The following is an 18226-nucleotide window of genomic DNA, read 5'->3' as shown; positions in this document are numbered from 1 at the left end:
TGCCCTATGTTCCCGTTAATTCGGCTAGGGCATAAGGGGAGCACCTCTGCGATTGTTACCACCGGGTCAGCCGGATGTGTACCTCAGATTGGGTGAAGCCGAAATCTAGCATTCTTAAAGGAATATTCGATCAGTCAACACAAGATGTTTTTACCTATTATAATATAAATCCCCAGATGTTTTATATCCCGCGTTTTTGTTCGCAGTTCAGATATGCACATTAATGCATGCGTACCCAGGGAAAGGAACCCTTAATGGAACTATTCTCTCTGGAAGATGTTTCTTGCTATCCATGTAATATAACATAACTAGTTGGGTACTTGTTTGTTCAACCACTTATGACCCCTATGTCGGTGTCAAAACCGGCGGATCTCGGGTAGGGGGTCCCGAACTATGCGTCTAAGGCTAATGGTAATAGGAGACTGGGGACATGATGTTTTACCCAGGTTCGGGCCCTCTCGATGGAGGTAATACCCTACTTCCTGCTTGATTGATCTTGATGATATGAGTATTACAAGAGTTGATCTACCACAAGATAAGAGAGGCTAAACCCTAGAAGCTAGCCTATGGTATGATTGTTGATGATCGTCCGTCCTACGGACTAAACCCTCCGGTTTATATAGACACCGGAGGGGGCTAGGGTTACACAGAGTCGGTTTATAGAGAAGGAGATCTACATCTGAATCGCCAAGCTTGCCTTCCACGCAAAGGAGAGTCCCATCTAGACACGGGACGAAGTCTTCTATCTTGTATCTTCATAGTCCAACTGTCCGGCCAAAATATATAGTCCGGCAGTCCGGATACCCCCTTATCCAGGATTCCCTCAGTAGCCCCTGAACCAGGCTTCAATGATGATGAGTCCGGCGCGTAAATTGTCTTCGGCATTGCGAGGCGGGTTCCATCTCCGAATACTCCAAAATAAATTCTAAACACAAGGACCATGTCCATCTCCGCAAGATAACATTCCATATACCACCGTAGAGAGAACAATAATAATCCATGAATCTAATCTGTTGACAGTTCTTCGAAAAGTGACATCACGCCACAGTCCGGTTTTTATACGAACCGTTTCCTTCAACCTGCCTCCGCATACATCGTGAGGCGATTCCTTTGGCACGTCTTGTCAAAGCAGAGATCGTGTCCCCTTATCGCGGGATCCTCTTCAATACGGGTGTGGGTAGCCCAACCGTACCATCAATTGCGGTAAGTGGGGAATGAGCAGGCTCCATTAGGCATGCAGGGTGGCGTAAAGTTTTAACGCCTTTATAAAGGGGAGAAGCCTCCTCCTTTCTACCCACGCCTTCTTCTGCTTCTGCTTGCCCCTTTCCTTTCGTCTGAGCCCTAGCGCCCAAGCATTCATCCTCCCCACCAAAAAAGGTCCTCCGAAAATGTACGGATCCGGAGCAGGAGGCAAGTGGATGGCCTCTTCCGTCTAGGAGAAGGATATCAAAAAGTTGCGGGCGGCCGAATATCTTGCCAAGAAAATCGGCCACCGTCTTCCATCAGCGGGACAGATTGTCCCTACTCCGGAGCACCACGAGAGAGTTGTTTTCCTCCCCCATTTCGTCCGCGGGCTCGGGTTTCCCCTCCACCCTTTTGTTCGCGGCATCATGTATTACTACGGGATTGATTTCCACGATCTATCCCCCAATTCTTTCTTCAACATCTTGACATTTATTGTCGTGTGTGAGGCCTTTCTCCGTATCTCGCCGCACTTCGGGCTATGGCTCAAGATCTTCAACGTGAAGCCCAAAGTGGTGAATGGCAAACACGCCGAGTGCAGAGGTGCCATGGTGAGCAGGATGCCCAAGGTCACATGGCCGACGGGTACTTTCAATGACTCCATCAAGGAGTGGCAGCAACAATGGTTCTATATCATTGAGCCGCGCGGTAAAAAGTTTCGATCTGGAGCCCCTTTGCGGCTTACATCCTGGCCCAAGAAGGGCATAAACTGGTCGTCATCCGACGAACTATCAGTGATCTAGGCGTGCGTCAAAGGTATGGAGGACAAGGCCATCAGGCTTGTTGACGTGGTCCAGGTGATGCTGGTTCGCCTGATCCTTCCTTGCCAGCACAGAGGCTGTGATTTGTGGGAGTATGATCCAGCCGAGCACCAAACCCTGTGGGAGCTTTTCGGCTCCACACACAAGGACATCTAGAAGGTGCTCTTTAAATCCGGCAAACCATGGCCGGACTCTGCAGCAGACCGCGGGTACCAGTTGTCCCACCCCGCCAGTCCAGTAAGTCGTCATTATAGCTTGGTTACTCGCATGTTCCATTGGTATGTCTTGAAGGTGATGTTTTCTAATGTGTCTTTCCTTGGTTGCCCCAGGAATGGATGAAGGTGGCGGGGTGGATTCATTGCCCGGCCCCACTGCCGGAAGAACCGGCAGGACCTCTTCTGACGAAGATGCTGGTCCCAGCGCCTTACAAGGCGCCGAAGAAAGAGGCCAACAAGAAGGCCAAGGAGACCAGGAGCGGTCTCCTTCGTCGGGGCGCTTCGGACATGAAGTCCGAAGACTACAGCGACCCTCCCTCCTCCAGAGAGAATGAGGAGGAGGAAGAGGATAAGGATGAGGAGGAGGAGGAAGAAGAGCCCGAGTCCCTTGCAAGGGAGAGGAAGAAAAGGGCAGCCTCCTCATCCTTAGAGGCAGATTTGCCTAAGAGGGGAAGAACATCTGTCCCGAGGCGTCCACCACGGCTACCGATAGCAGCCCGGAGTGCGATCCCAGGGCCCAGCCTCTGGTAAAATCCTAAGTGCATGAAATCTGGACACATCCATGCATCCAGAATTTACTAGAATGCAGTATTTTGATTCGCACCGTACTTTTTACAGTCCGGCGAGGTCTCCGGCCCAACAAGACTCATGAAAGGACTCGTTGAGTTCCGATGCTTTGCAGAGTGAGACCCCTCCTAGGGCCCCTTCCCCGAATCCTGGCCGTGACACCGAGGTGTCATCGAAAAAGGACCTGAGCTAGGGGGCGCACCTTGGAGGCCAGACGCGCGGGAGCAGCGGTTCCCATGAATATCAACGGCGGGGGCGATCGTGGATCCGACCCACAGCAGGACACAGTATCGAAGACCCTTACAACTCCAAGATCAGGCAAGCAGCCCCCTTTGACTGGAGGGGGCGGTCCTACTCCGCCTGCAACCTTCGTCCAACCAAAGGCGTCAGGCGACCTATCGACAACACTAGAGAGTGTGTCCATTATTGATTAACACCGCGCCCTTATGGGCGTGGTGATAGAAAAGATTCTGGCCGCCGAGAGCGGACTGAATGAATCCTGCGTCAGCCTTATAAAAGGCTTGGAGGTATGTGTAAAAGACTGTCATAGTATAGATAGTAGCCCCTGATACACTATTCGGAGAGGACAAGAACCGGACAGGGGATCAACTTCCCGTCCGCAGGAGACTTAGCTAATGACATATATACATTTTTGTGAATTAGATGTCTGCAGCAACTGCCTCCTCTCATACTGCGGAAGTGTACGGACTCAAGCAGAGTCTGGTGCAGGCCGAAGAAGAACTCGACCGAGTGAAGAAGCGGCTGGAGGAGAAACAAGGTATGTTTGGAAAACTTTTAGTGAGTTTTACCACAAGTAAGTAGTTTTGACTATCTTAAAGTATATATATTGCACGCTCCAGGGGCGGATGCCAAAATTGAGGCGCTCAAGAAGGCAGTTGCCTTGGCCGAAAAGAATGCTGCCGCGAAGCGAACTCTCTGTCAGAAACACGATGCGAGGGTCGTGGAAGCTGAACGAGAGCTTTAGGAGGCCGTAGGGAGAAACGAGAGCTTGGAGCAGAGTCTATCGTTGAAAGAATTCGAACTTGCCCAAGCTCTCCGGACCGTGAGTGAGGCTCGAGAGGAAGCCCATGCCGCGCTGAAGGATATTCAGGAGGCGCGGAAGATTGCGGCTGGTAAGGGGGGTTTTTGTTTTCAAGATGCCTTATGCTTTCATAGGGAAAATTCATGGTGACCCATTGAATCCTAATTTTTCCAGGAGCATTCGCGGATTTGCCATGCAGCATATTTGATGTTGTCCAATTCTGCCGAGCTGAGAAGAAGGAAACTGCAGAGAAGCTCTTCTGGCCGTAGTATTTGGCGCCGAACTATCCGGTGCCGTTTGTCGACCAGCTAAAACAGCTTATCGGGCTGCATCAGGCGGCCGAACTTGACATGAAGGATTTGATTATCCGGCTGTGGCCCGCTGAGCCCATACCGAGCAGTTTCTTTGCGCTCGTGAAGCGGATTGGGAGGGCCTGCCCTCGGTTGGACGTCATTAAGCGGTCAGTGTGCATAGAAGGGGCACGAATGGCATTTTCCCATGCAAAAGTGCACTGGGGGAAGCTTGATGCTGAGAAGATGATGACCGAGGGGCCTCCAGAGGGGAAGGAGCACCACAAGCCCGAACTATATTATGATGGCGTCCTGAAAGGCACCCGCCTTGTGGCCGAGGAATGTACGAAAGACATTATTTTTCCCTGAAAGCAATTGTGCTATACTTTGTAAGGAAAAACAGAGTCCTTATATGTAGGTGCCTGTTATGTGTAAATTTTATTCCTGTGCGGCCGTTTAATATGTTAGTCTTGAGAGTTGGCCAGTCGTCGGCTTCTGCCCCCACGTAGGAACTACAGGGGTGTTCGGGATACACCTGAAGACTCTTTGTTCCATTCTTGGGTCCATGAAGGAGGTGTTCAGCACAGTGAACCAGGAAATCCGACTATAAGGCTTCATTACTCTCACTTAGCCATAGGTTTTCGAGTATGGGCGGCGCAGCCCCTGGTGTTCGGAAGACCGCACACGGGGCTCTAATAGCGCCTGATCGGTGGACCGATCCTTCGCACGCTGCATTTTATTATGGCATTATGCGGAATAAATCCTTAAAGATTTGACAACCTCTCGAACAGCTGACCAACTCTCGCCTTATCATGACAGTCGGTTTTTGGCTTTCTCTACTGAGGTGTTCGTCTGGCAGAACCGGGACACAATCGCAGTAGTTCTCCCAGCGCTACCTTAGCCGATATTGCGGAACATAAGGTACCAAAACATGGGAGCCGGGCAAACCCAACCAATGACCGAAGACATGATTCGGAGCTGATGCATATAATGCTATAAGTTCGGGGTGCCGAACAACCGAGAAGGTGTTCGGACTTTAAACGCCGTAGTACGGGGGCGAGGAAGCCCCTGATGTTTTGAAGGCATAACAAGATGTTTGGATGCCGTTATGACAAGATGTCATTAAAAAATAGCAGATAAGCATCAAATGACTCTACATGCTATATTTAAGTAATATGTCTATGCGTATGGGTACGGTGCATGTTATAAAAGGGAGGCATGACGGCAGAACCTGTTGTGGCCGGGCGGTGGTTGGCTATGCGCAGGTCCGGAGGAATATCCGGATTGTGTTCAGGTGGGGTCGACATCCCCCCTGTATGCGTCCGAGCTGATTCCAAGCCGCCGGTACGATTGTGCGCGAGGGTGAACCTGCAAATAGTGCTTAAGAGGCGCGTGTGAGCAGTGGCTGAGCCATGGATGTGATCCATCCAGCTTATGCTGAAGGGTCTGTATGATCTATGATTAGGTTGGGGTATCCTGAAGTAGTTCGGACTCCCTTGTCGGTGTCCAGGAGTTCGATTGTCGAATTTAGGTTCGATTGAAGAAACCGTGACTCGCTGCTTCAGTGATAAAAGTAGCTGAATATTCTTCGGCGCCGAGGCGAAGCTCGGTCTTGACCGCATTTGTGACTTTGACACGTGGGTCTTGGGTGGTAATGCATCGAGCCGCAGTGTATCCCGGCGGTGCTGAGCAGCTCCTGCCTACGGGTGTTAGGCCGAAAGTTGGTATGACACTTTTGGCTATCCGAAGACCATCTCCGTGATGGCGGGGCCTGGATGGCCGTCACGCCTATTTATGATACTCTATAATGAGTTATTTGGCGAGTCTCGAGTTATTGGTCCCTAGACTTGATAGTCCGGGCTTCTTCATGCTCCTTCCAGTTCCGGCCTGCCGATTTGTTTAAAGACCCAACATTCCCTATTTGTATGATTGGCTGCTGCTCCTGGGGTGCCATGGATTTGACATGGTCAGTCAAGTATGCGGTTCAAGCTGGAGGGGCCCGGATTAAGATGGTAAAGTCTCTTCTCCCTCTCAACGGTTTGAGGAATACGGGCTCCTGTGTTGATCGCCGTTCCCCGGGAGCCATTCTTTGTCTTGGGACGCTTATATTTGTTGCACGAAGGTTTGTACACTCTGTTTCTGTCCGCTGATGCGTCCTGGGTACTTTTTGTGTTGTTGTTTGGTATGTAACGCTGGTCTTGTGCGCAGCCCCTTGCCGCAATGTGCTGTCGGCCGGGTGTAGGTCTGCGTTTGATTTTCAGTGTCGCCTCCTCAAAATTGAGGTAGTAACCTGCGCTTTGGGTAGTATTTTGTTCAGCACGTGAGTCCGTATTCTTCGGCTGCCCGGGTCTTAGTACGTTTGTCTGTGAGCAGATCTTGGTCAGCTTGGAGCTGCTGCTGCTTCTTCTTCATGCTTCTTGCAGTGGCTATAAGCCTGCGCTTGAAGCGCTCCTGCTCTATGGGATCCTCTGGTACACCGAATTCGTCGTCACCAAGGCTCACCTCGTCTTCGGAGGGAGGCATATAGTTATCATCCTCCAAGTATACGTTTGTCGCCTGTTCGTCTGGGCTAGGCAGCCCGTGTTCCTGTTCAGCATGCTCGAAGGTGGGTTGATCAGGATCGTATTCCTCTTCGGCACCATCTAGCTTTTCTTCTCCAGTGCCGGTATTGTTGTGACGAGGCTTGGAGCGGCGCCAATGACGCCCATGTTTTGCTTTCTTCCCCGAGGGGTTATCTTCCGTTGCCTCATCGCCATTGGTTTCTTTGGGAGTATCCACCATGTATATGTCATATGAAGAGTGGCAGTCCAATGCTCTGTGGGCGGTGGTTCCTGTTCTTCTCCTGCATCGTCGTCTATACCATCGATGTCTTTGAAGTAGAAGTTAAGCACGTCGGTCAAGTCATCGACCGTGGCTATTAAGTGGGTGATGGGTGGGGAACAAATTTCTTCGTCGCCAGCTTCCCACTCGAGCCGGACATAGTTCGGCCAAGAGTCTCCTGACAGAGAGAGAGACCTTAAAGAATCTAGCACGTCTCTGAAGGGTGAGTGCTGAAAGATATCCGCGGCGGTGAACTCCATGACTGGAGCCCAGTTAGATTCAATGGGCATGAGTGCACACGGTCCGGAACATACTGACGGAGATGAGTCCAGGGGTCCGGAGACACAAATCCTTTTAGGAGAGGAGTCTGTGTTCGGCTCTAACGCCAAAGAGTGTTTGGCCTCTGGGGCGGGGTCCATCCACCCGTCCTTGGGAGGCACGACCCGCTCTGGAGCGAAGTCCGGAGCGGTAGCAGGTGCGATGTTCCGAATACTGTCCGACTGCCGATCTGGGTCATGCACGTCGTGATTGTTCGGCGCTCCTGACACAGGCCCGAATCTGTCGAAGATCAAGTCTTCGCGGATGTCGGCGGTGTAGTTTAGGTTTCCAAACCTGACCTGATGGCCGAGGGCATAGCTATCGATCTTCTCCAGATGGCCAAGTGAATTGGCCCGCAGTGCGAAGCCACCGAACACAAAGATCTGTCCGGGGAGAAAAGTCTCATCCAGGACAGCGTGGTTGAAGGATGGAGGAGCCATCTAGCCTTGTAGCGACGACACAGAAGAACTCTCAATCAAAGCACCAATGTCGGTGTCAAAACCGGTGGATCTCGGGTAGGGGGTCCCGAACTGTGCATCTCAGGCTAATGGTAACAGGAGACTGGGGACACGATGTTTTACCCAGGTTCGGGCCGTCTCGATGGAGGTAATACCCTACTTCCTGCTTGATTGATCTTGATGATATGAGTATTACAGGAGTTGATCTACCACGAGATTAGAGAGGCTAAACCCTATAAGCTAGCCTATGGTATGATTGTTGATGATCGTCCGTCCTATGGACTAAACCCTCCGGTTTATATAGACACCGGAGGGGGCTAGGGTTACACAGAGTCGGTTTACAGAGAAGGAGATCTACATCCGAATCGCCAATCTTGCCTTCCACGCCAAGGAGAGTCCCATCCCGACACGGGACGAAGTCTTCTGTCTTGTATCTTCATAGTCCAACAGTCCGGCCAAAATATATAGTCCGGCAGTCCGGATACCCCCTTATCCAGGACTCCCTCACCCTACGCCTGGTTTCCACGCGTACCCCAGTTTACATAACTGAGCGGGTATTCGGATACACTTCGGACTATCGGGTCCAGAGGCTGAAGCGAAAAGGTCCGCCACGACAAATGATTTACAATCCGGCTAGGGACAAAATACGTCCACTGAAGTACATAGTCACTTAGACTGGCTAAATTCTTCTTCTATACCATCCAATAGGCTGTCTAGCCTACAATCCTGTTGGGAATAATTTGCGGCTAATCCTACTTGGTCATATACCATACTAAGGGGAATGTCCTTCCCATCTGACCCTACAGGACCGACCAGGGCCATTTGATCCGGATCCACCTTGGTGTACCACGTCTTTACCATGGCCGAGGCTTCCCTCGCACCTTCTCGGCATGCCGATATCTTCCATAATTGGAAGCGCCGCCACGCTCCCTTGAGCAGCTCTGGGCATCTCCTCTTCAGGACGGCATGTCAGCATACCTACAGACATAACTCTGTTAACTTGTTTCTTCGCCGAACTATGCAAAGTTTCATTTAAGCACTTACTATAAATGTCGCGCCAAAGCCTCTTATTCTCCTTCACGGAGTCAGCAAGATGGGCCCGAACATCTGCTAATTCGACGCCCAGCCGGGTATTGGCATCCTAGAGATCATTTTTCTCTCGCCTAACCCGTGCAAGCAAACGCTCGCCAGCCTCTAGTTGTCGTTGAGATTGTGGCTTATCCTCTTGTACGATCTCCGGATTCCCTCTGGGATTGTGTGTAGAATCTATTGTTAGATTTGTAAGCATGCCGAATACGAACTGGTATACGTACTTACATTCTCTTTGATCGAGACAAGTATTACCAGATGAGGCCTTCTTGGATTTCTCTATTTTGGCAACTGCGGCCCTTAGCTGTTCTTCTCTGTGATAACCTATTCATACAATGATCCTTAAATCAGTTGTGCCAACTATTTTAAGTCTTAGGGGCTACTGATATACAGAATTATCAGATTTTTTCTCACCTGTATATCCTTTAAATATTGGCCGATGGCTCTGGCAAGCCCACGTTGCGCGGCTCGGATATATGTGTTTCCCGAGTTGAAGGCATTGAACGCCTCTTCGAAGAAATTAGCGTCGCGGAGTACGGCCCGTCGGCGTCGGTGATTCATGGCACTCTCCACTTCGGAATTCATAGCTGAGATTCTATCTGCATCCTCTGCAGGGGGATAGTTCGACGTTGTCCCCATGTTAGCCTCCACCCTTGAGGCTGGTTCTGGAATCCGGCTGGTGGAGGCGTGGCCGGCAGGGTCTCCGGACATAGTCCGGCGAGTACACTTTCTGCCAGGACACAATGGATGCTGTTACATTTCAAAGACGATAATCACGGAGCAGGTTTTAAATCATACCTTTGCGACGACGTCTCAGTCCTAACCGCCTTCCTCTTAAGCCTGCCCGGCTTGGGTGCCCTTTGCTGGTGAGCCCCCGTGGTCTCGGCATAGTGCCCCGGTAGCCTTCTCTATAAAGTACAATATATGTGCATGGGGTAAGGCATAAAGAAGGGATCCTTCTTGGAAGTTAGGACTCCGGTTTTACTTACATTCGATGCAGGGAGCAGTCCAGGATAGTCGGCAATGATGGCCACCAAGGTGCCTTCACAGCTTGCCTGGTAAAATGTCCCGTCGACAAGCTCCACAGATATGTCCGGATCTTCTTCGAGTCCGTGGTCGAGGGCCCGGTCAGGGTCCTTTGGCTGTGGAGACGGACTGTGAACCTCTCTCACAGCCTTTTGCAGTTCCTGTTATGAATTGGCAAGGTAAATATTTGTGATGAAGAATACGAGAATGAATGGAGTTGAGTAAAAGATAGCAGCTCACCCAGCTTGGGGGGTTGTACATGGAAAATCCATCCCGTGGCTTAATACGGAGGAACTCCTCTTCTTCTCCTTTGTACAAATCAGACAGTATTTTCGCCAGAGCGGTGGTAGAGTCCGGACCTTTACGACTGTAGCGGGTGGCATCGTCTTCTCCATTGAAGTGCCACATGGGTTTCCCCCGATATTGAAGTGGCTGCACCCCCCGCATTATACATATTGACATAACCTCGATTATTGTCAGTCCTGATTTGGCCAGTGTTTTTATCCTTCTCATGAGGTAAAGGACCTCTCTGTTATCTTCCACCTAGGGGCTCCGGGGGCGCTAGCTGTGGCGTTTGTTTAGCGGGGCATTAGCAAATTCAGGAAAGCCCATTCGAATTGGGTCCGGAAGGGGGACGTCCTCCATGTAAAACCACTCCGAAGGCCAGTCTTCGGATGTCTTCTTCGGGGTGCCGGATAAGTATCCGGTTTCGGCAATGCGCCATACTTCGGCTCCGCCAACTTGGTATATTGATCCCTCCTGATTGCGAGGGACGAGGCAGAATAGCCTCTTCCATAGCTCGAAATGAGCTTTGTAGCCCAGAAACAACTTGCAAAAGGTGAAGTAACCGGCGACGTGCAAAATGGAGGCAGTGGTAAAGTTATGCAGCTGGAGGCCACAGAACTCCAGGAGCCCGCGGAGGAATGGGTGAATTGGAAATCCATGTCCCCTCAGCAAGTAAGGGACAAGGCATACCTGCTCCCCCTTGGATGGGTTGGGAAAACTCTCCGCTTGCTCTCCGCCATTGTAGGTGGCTAGTCCGGCTCGGACGGGGACCATGTATGCAGGCGGGAGAAATCCCTTGGTCTCCAACTCTATTAAATGGCTGTGGGGGATAGAACACTTCTCCCAATCACCTGGCTTAGTGCTATGAGAGCGAGAGGAGGAGCTGCGACGGCCGGCCATGATGGGATGGTTTCTTCTGGGCGCGCTCTGAGGGATGCTCGCTGGGGGAGGATGGTGTGATTTGGATCTGAGGATCCCCGTCTATTTAATAGACGATTTGCTTACATGGTCAGGGTGGCAAATGTAAAAATGCCCCGACTTCTCGCATTCACACGACATGTGGAGATAACCATTATTAAAGCACAGAAGTCAAGGAGTACAACATTAATGGGAAGACGGACACTACTCGCTACAACAGGTACTCTGGATTCGGAGGAGAACCCGCCTTGCAATGCCGAAGACAATTTGCGCACCAGACTTATCGTCATTGAAGCTTGGTTCAGGGGCTACTGAGGGAGTCCTAGATTAGGGGGTCATCGGACAGCCAGACTATATACTTTGGCTGGACTGTTGGACTATGAAGATACAAGATTGAAGACTTCGTTCCATGTCCGGGTGGGACTCTCCTTTGCATGGAAGGCAAGCTTGGCAATTCGGATATGTAGATCTCCTTCTCTGTAACCGACTCAGTGTAACCCTAGCCCCCTCCGGTGTCTATATAAACCAGAGGGTTTAGTCCGTAGGACAAGAACAATCATAATCATAGGCAGCTTCTAGGGTTTAGCCTCTACGATCTCGTGGTAGATCAACTCTTGTAATACTCATATCATCAAGATCAATCAAGCAGGAAGTAGGGTATTACCTCCATCGAGAGGGCCTGAACCTGGGTAAAGATCGTGTCCCCCGCCTCCTGTTACCATTAGCCTTAGACGCATGGTTCGGGACCCCCTACCGAGATCTGCCGTTTTTGACACCGACAATAGCCACCTTATACTGTGTGAGGCTAGCAAATCTAGTGCTGGACTTACTATGTTGACTTGTCCCCCAGTCCCCACTTTCTTTCCTTTTCAACCAATAGATCGGGTTTATATTGAGTTTGTCCTGCGTTTCCCTTTATTTCCCTATTAGACCTACAGACCAGTTGGATAGCCAGTCTCTACTACTTTTCGCCCCCATTATTTCCTCTTTCAACCAAGTCCTAGATTCAGGTAACAAATCTCCCCCGCCCCACCCTCTTTCTTCCTTGTTTGAACCAAGTATTACTAGATCCGAGTGCATGGACTAGTTTTACCTCTTAACAGTAAAAAATAGGTGGTTTTCGAACAGCCGGTCGATCCTATCTACGAGGGGGCCTTCGAAATAGTAAAAGATACAAATGCAGCAACGTCGGGAGCTCGGGAAGTAGAAAAAGGCCGATTTCGAAGGAAGTTATACCTGAGTGTCGTTGGGATGTCGCTAGGTGGGCGGCGGGAGGTCGGATCTGCTCACACTACGGCAGCAAGGAAGAAGGGGTCAGAGGCCCTCCCTCGCCAGCGATGCTTGGGAGAGAACGGCAAGGCACGCTGATCGGGACTCACCGGAAGTGGGTAAGAGTCGTTGCTGAGGATGACCGCGTGAATGTTGCTCCTTCTCACCTTCCCTGGCGGAGAGAATCCTGCTGGATATGTGACCAGTGGTGAGCAGAGAGAGAGAGAGTGTGGTGACCACTGTCGTGTTTAAATCTGGAGAGGACGAGACAGTGTGAAGAGAGCAACACTAGCAAGCAAGCGCAGAGGCTCCTGCCTGTGTAGTGGAGTACTAGTTTTCTTTTGTCTACCCAAGCCAGCTTGGCCTCGTCAATGACTATCGAGAAGTCTTCATGCGCGTGCCCCGGAGGCGCAGTTATCGTCATTTTGATCTGAAGCACCGGATTATAACATATAACATGAAAAATGCCACATGACAAGAAATCATAACCTCACTGCCCAAAGGAGACAAGATGAATCCGGACGGACACACTAGACGAGGATCAAAGCTCAAACTAATTTTGCGAGATGACAAGAAACCTTTTTTTAGATTTCTCACCAGAACTACAGCCCTGTACAACACAGCCTGCATGATATGTAGACGATAACCAATCCAGATGTGTCTGCTGGAGTCTTGTCACATGCATGGATGAACCGATCTTCCGTGTCTTGCAGGGATCTTCTAGGCACCAATGTATGTACTCCCTCCGTTCCCAAATATTTGTCTTTCTAGAAATTTCAACAAGTGACTACATACGAAGCAAAATGAGTGAATGTACACTCTAAAATATGTCTACATACATCTATATGGTGTGTCCATTTGAAATGCGTAGAAAGACAAATATTTTGGAATAGAGGGAGTACAACACTTCTCTAGTACTATCACTCGTCTATCTCTTCTATTAACTCACCCGATTTGCGGGGCCGGGGAGTGTGCCTATGGTCGGTTCTCAATTGCGGTCCCACAGGTGTGTGCAAACGCAATATGATGCGCATTCCATTCGGAGAGCGGCATGCCAGACCGACCGACTGTCTGAGGTGTGATGCGAACGCGACGGGCGTGCTGTATAGTCCATACATGTGTACCACCATTTTCTTGAGGCTTTTCTCCATGGCGCAATCCATGGATACAAAAATAGTATAATGTACTATATAAAAGTCGAGGGCAGGGCTTTTCCTGCACAGTAGGCGGGGCAGTTCCGCCTAGTCGGTTCGCCAGAGACGCAAGAAGATGAGGGAGTAGGATGCTCCAAACGTAGGGATGTGTGATTTGACAACGAGTTACTGCTGGACAGGTGGGGCCCCGTGATTTGACTTGCCATTATCATTTTAACTGTGGTGCTACGACCGGCGTGAGTCTCCCGATTCCTGACCACCTCCATACATGTGCGTCTCCCGATGCTCCACCATGTAGAGGCCGGCTCTTGCATGAGAGCCCACTACTCCACTTTTTCCTTGCCTCTTTCCTCCACATATGCAAAAATGCCATGTAAAGCGGGCTTATAACCCACTATTGTACTTACTTGCTCCTACAGGTGCTAAGCTTGCCACATAGGCATAAATTATGATGTGGTAAGTTAATTAAGAAGAGAGAGAGACTAGTTTGGTGACCCAAGGAAGAAACAGTGCTAAGCGCGTGTACCTAGGTGAAAAGACAATTTTGAGTCTATAGCTAATTACATGAAGTAAACTTAGCAACAAAAAACTAAGCACCTATGCATTGGGGACTTGATTGCTAAGCCATGTAATGCCCTTAGCACCTCATCTAAGCACCATTTCATTGGAAGAGGTCACTCCTTGGCAAATGCAATAAATACTACGAAGAAAGAGATAGAGAGAAGTAAAAAAATACTCTTATAGCCAACCTTATAGCTAAACTTGTTGTAGTATGAGTGACTAAGTGATGACTATGTATGACATGCCAACATCAGATAGCCTAACACACCGTGTTTAATCTCCAAGGGCGCGACCATGCGAGTTAGGCGACGGTCGTGGTAGGCGCGACCATGATACGGGCTGCTGGGAGCCTTGGATCTGAGATCAAACAGTCGCATGCTAAGTTGCTGAAAATTTGCAGAATAACCCTCTAGGATAGGATATTCACCCATAGGTCTAGAATCACGCCATGCAACCATTCGATCTTAGATCCAAGGGCTCTCAGAAGCCCATATCATGGGAGAATGGAAAGCTTCGTATCACCTATAATTTTCCCGACGCTTGACATGACATCGAAAGCCATTTAATTGGGCATCGAGTAGACATGAAATCTAATTGGGCCCCCATAGTACTGTGCATGAATCCATTTATCCACCAGGCAAGCCACTACCTTGCTGTTCGCACGCCCCGCTCAGCATTTTTACAATCGAAAAACCGCTGGCAGTTCGCTCCTACTCGTCCTCGGACCCCCTTTAACATTACGACAGTTCGCTCCTAGTCGTCCTGTCCTTTCGTATTATGGCAGTTCCACTAATCCTAACCTTCCTCCCAAATCCATGGATTCCCAAATCTCCATGATCGGCGGTGAGTACAAGGTTAGAACCATCACCGGTGATGAGTTCGACGTCATCTACACCCGTTCTTCCGCGATGGTGAAAGGTTGCCTTGCTCGCTTCAGACGCATGTTCGAAAACTCAGATGATGAGTGGGTCGTTGGGCTAGATGTTGAATACACCATAGTCCTGGGAGAAGAGAAGGATCTAAAGGAGGAAGAGAAAAAGAAGACCGCTATGATCTAGGTTTGCGTGCATGACTTATGCTTGGTCTACCATATATACCATGCCGACGTTGAGTGCCAGGATTTTAAGAACTTCCCCAAGTACAGCCTAGTCAAATTCGTTACTGTAGACTTTACGAATGACAGAAGAGTCCTGGGTCGGATAGGCCTTGTTGTAGGCAACCCCTTCAACCTCCAGAAGAATCGGCTGCTGCCCTCCCATGACCAGCATTTAATGCTGACCCTGGTAGGAGCCATGGTTCATCCTTCGTATGGTAAATTGGAGAAACCTCCGCACACGTTTCATCATCATGCATGGCAGTGGAATATACTAGATATAAACCACATCCAGTACGCTTCAATGGATGGCTACCTTTCTTTTAATATCTACAAGGGTTGGATGAAGAGAAAGAGCCAAGTGTGCGATTCAAGCAAGGAAGTATCAGCCAAGAGGAAGAGGGACAAGAATGAAGTTGAGGACATGGACGAGGACTCCGAGTAAGGTGGCAGTGTCGTTGCTCATGGTGGTTCTAATGAAGTGTCTACCGGATTAGTTGCTTAGTTTAATTTCAGGTGTGCTTAGTTTAATTTGAGGGGTGTGTTGTGCTGAGCCCCCAGCAGAACTATGTTATGTTCTTCTTGTTATATATTTCTTACATTTTATCTTTTAGTTGGTATAGTACCACCACTCATTTCTTTACATTATATACGTGCAATATATATGGCCAACATCATATAGCCAGTAGTTTAGTTGTCAAAGAATTTCAGGGTGCTTAGTTTTGTCAAAGAATTCTAGGGTTCCTAGTTTTATTTGAGGGGTCTGTTGTGCTGGACACCATTATTGTGACTCAAATCTCTTTTGCCATGTTATAATGACATAAATACCGATGGACCAACATGCCAGCTCTCCCTCTATCTCACTACATTAAAATAAAGTGTGGGGCCTACTTGATCCCAATAGCGTTCTTATTTTCCTGTAAAAATATTCGCTTGGTTACTCCTGACGAGCGGGGCCACACTTATCATTGTGAGAATCAGCTTATTTTTGTCATATAACATGGTCAACGGGTTTGACGTGAAAATAACAATGTCTAATGACATTTTTAGCAAACATCTAACTTAACGATGGCATTTTTGAGCAGGCATCTCACGGATCGATGGCATTTTTGAGTAGTTGTAACTTCTAATGGAAAAGCTGAGTAGTGATACACAACTAGTGGCATAAATAATAAGAATCCAAGAATTAAATAGGTATGCTAATTTCTTTATTTCTTTAATTTCATCTTGTTAGTTTTGCTCCATGGCGCAATCAATGGATACTACTACTGTACAAAATTATACATTTTTTAAAAGGCTAGAGGGCGGGGCAGTCTAGGTTGGTCATTTTCATGAGAGGCGAGAGTCTTTGTGATTTGACGGCTCATTACTGCTGGAAGGCGGGGCCTTGTGATTTGACTGCTTGTATAAATGTGCCGACGACCTAAGGAGGAGCAAAGAACCTTGCGGTATACTCAAATTTTCCACTGGAGTAGTACTACGATGGAGGAGCACGAAACACGGCAGCCCAGTTCCATATGGCAATAAAAATGATCTAATTTGCTAGTCATCTCATTGTTAGCATTGTTCTATTCATGCCTCGCAGAGAACGTGACACGTGCGATGAAACACCGAAGCAAAAGAAGAAACACAGGAGCAATAGAAGAAGGAAGACTATCACCCCAAATGATCCAATTTGCTGCGGAGTCATAACTGCTTCTTCATCGCCTCCACGACCTCCATCTCCTTGCGCGTCTCCTCTACCATCTTCTTCATTCTGTCCATGATGCGGGATTTCTCGACGCGAGCCTTCGTCATCTGTTCCACGGCCGCATTACGTACCTTGACAGAGCTGGATGCTCGATGTGGAGCTTCACCAACTCCTCCTTCTGTTCCATGACAAGGGCCTGCAGCATCTTCATCGAGGAACTACTATTCTCATGCAGCTTCTTCCAGCCGACGTTCTTCTCCTTCAGCAGGTCGAGCTCGTGGTAGAGCTTCACCTTGTCCTCCTGAAGTTGTAGGATTTCACCGGTAGCCTTCTTCTCTGATGCAATGCTCTTCTTTAGTAGCATCACCAAGCCGGCGGTCAACTCCCCCTGCTTATTGAGCTCAGCAGGCATATCGTCAAGCCTCTCCTTCAGCAGCTCCACCAAGCCGTGGATCAAATCCTTCTGCTTATTGAGGTGCTTATTGAGCTGATCGGGCATGCCGTCGAGGGACAATGACTCCAGCACCACCAGCTCGGCATGTTCACCTTCACGTCTAGGGCGCTCCTGGGAGCCATCGCGTGCCCATGAGAGATCTTTCAAGGTCTCTGCCGAGCGGCGAGCCCTCTTTTTTTTCTGCAGCCTTGGTTGCCGCTCCCTTGTTACGAGTAGTTCTCGACCTAGAGCTCTGCACACCGGCCATGGCAAGGACAGACGAAGAAGAAGGACTTATGAGGAGGAAAGGTAGAATAATTTTCGGTTAGGTAGTTCCCCTTTTTATAACCTAAGTGCTAGCACTAGTACTAATACCTGAATAGTGGGAACACGTTCAGGTTTGGTATGTACTAGTAGGTGTTAGCAGGCTTGCACTTAATTGTAGCACTAGTACTTTCGAATATGATGGGAACAAGGTAAAGATTAATTGATGGTTTTGGTTTCGAGGCCTGAAACTGCTCCCGATGAGTTTAGTGGAACATAAATTTCAAGTAGACTACACTGCTCGAATGCATAAATATTATGTTATTGTCAAAAATTGGCACAAAATACGAAGGAGACCAATGGAAGTACTACTAGCAACGCATGATTTAACTACTCGCATGCACGCAGTGGAGTAGTAGTGTATTTCTTCCGCCCTCACATCCACTCAATTTGCATTTGCTGTATTAATTGACCATCAATGAAGTGAAGGACTTTACACGCGTCAAATTATCACATGGGGTGGATCTTGGTACAAAATTGCGTCCGCCCATGTACCCGCGTGTGCATGCGAGGGAATGAGTGCATGCGTGGCGTAACAAGAGTCCTAGCCGAATACGCCGGTGGGGGAGGAGTCCTTGCCTTGATCACCAAGTCTTGTGGAATCTTCTTTGTATGCGGCAACTGTCCGAACTGGCCCACGAGTATACGGCCATGGGGGTCCTCGGCCCAAT

The sequence above is a fragment of the Triticum aestivum genome, chromosome 2B (assembly GCF_018294505.1).
Source record: "Triticum aestivum cultivar Chinese Spring chromosome 2B, IWGSC CS RefSeq v2.1, whole genome shotgun sequence".
NCBI lineage: Eukaryota > Viridiplantae > Streptophyta > Magnoliopsida > Poales > Poaceae > Triticum > Triticum aestivum.
Note: the sequence above shows the minus strand (reverse complement) of the source record.